This window comes from Eurypyga helias, unplaced genomic scaffold (assembly GCF_000690775.1).
Source record: "Eurypyga helias isolate BGI_N326 unplaced genomic scaffold, ASM69077v1 scaffold3222, whole genome shotgun sequence".
NCBI lineage: Eukaryota > Metazoa > Chordata > Aves > Eurypygiformes > Eurypygidae > Eurypyga > Eurypyga helias.
Window position 1 is genome coordinate 21042 of NW_010236501.1, and position 1534 is coordinate 22575.

Here is a 1534-nt window from a genome sequence, read left to right on the forward strand (position 1 = left end):
GTTATTCAGAGACCCATATCTGCTTCTTAATACACTGGTGCCCACCCATTCATTTATCCTTCCCTTCCAACCACAGATAGATTTAAATTTATGCAAGTGGATACACACTGGACTGGATGCCTCTCAGACCTGCTGAGAGGCCTGAATTCGGAGATGTTCAGCTCCCAGAAATGAATCTAGCTTTCATGACAGCTCAGCTCCATTTTAACATCACCATAAGAAAAATCAGGATCTGGAGACAGCATCTGACATCAGGGTGGCAGATATTTCAACCTTCTGAAAGAACCTCACGTTGATGCTTCCTCATCCACTTTCAAGCTAAAGGCATAAAATCCACCTTGTATTTAGAATCATAGAATCACAGAACGGTTTGGGTTGGAAGGGACCTTAAAGACCATCTAGTTCCAACCCCCCTGCCATGGGCAGGGACACCTTCCACTAGACCAGGTTGCTCCAAGCCTCATCCAGCCTGGCCTTGAAGACATCCAGGGATGGGGCATCCACAGCTTCTCTGGGCAACCTGTCCCAGTGCCTCCCCACCCTCTCTGGGAAGAATTTCTTCCTGATATCCAATCTAAACCTCCCTGTTTTCAATTTGTACCCGTTAGCCCTTGTCCTATCACTACAGGCTCTTGTAAAAAGTCCTCTCCCAGCACCCTTGTAGCCCCTTCAGATACTGCAGGGACTCCATTTCTCCTATGATGGCTTCCCTTCTTTTACCTTCTTTATCCTTTTTTCCCCACAAGATATTTTAACAGTGTCTGTTCCCTGATGTGCTCCACAAACATTAGCAGTAATACCACAAGAGAGCAGAAGCACACGGCTTAGATGAAAAACATACTCCCTTCCAGTTGCTTGTCCTTAAATTGGCTGAAATTGCTGTTAGGTTGTGTGATAAACTGTGTCTGAACACAAAGGAGTACAGAGAACCAACGGCAGGCAGAGCAACCTGAATAATGCTCAGGGCCAACGGTGGTGAACCATCAGCCCATCCGAGGCTCATCTCCACGCTCGGGCAGTGGGGCCCAGCCATGGTGTCACACAGAGCCGCAGGCCCTCCCAGGGGTGTCATCGGCCCCCTTGTCCAGGTGTGAAACCAACCCGGTGAGGCAGCGGGGAACACTTACAAACCAGTCACCTGGTCAGAAACCGAGGGGGTTACTGCCCAGATGGTATGGGACATGTTATGGAATGCAAAGGAAGACATTTTGGAATTGCACAAGATTTATTATGGGGGTGTTTAGGGAGAATACGACAATAAAAGTTGCCAGTCGCATGTGAGAAGGTCTGTACAGTTTTCTGTCTGTGCCCTTGTCAGTGCCGTCTGTCCTATCTTCTCACTAAGTTCTAGTTCTAATTGTTTTCCTGCATGAGGAGCTCCCAGTTCTGTCTGTGTGTATGTTTCTGGAGTGCCAGCAGCAAGTGAGGGTGTGATCAACCAGGCCAAGGGCAAGGTCCTGCACCTGGGTCGGGGCAATCCCAAGCACAAGGACAGGCTGGGTGGAGAGTGGATGGAGAGCAGCCCTGAGGAGAA

At 49.1% G+C, this 1534-nt stretch overlaps 1 protein-coding gene across 1 annotated transcript in view; it reads right to left on the reverse strand.

The window, feature by feature from the left end:
- TEAD4 (TEA domain family member 4) overlaps positions 1-1534 on the reverse strand; it is a gene marked incomplete at its 5' end in the record, with an annotated part of 22048 nt that overhangs the window by 18148 nt on the left and 2366 nt on the right. The gene's annotated exons all lie outside the window — the stretch shown is intronic.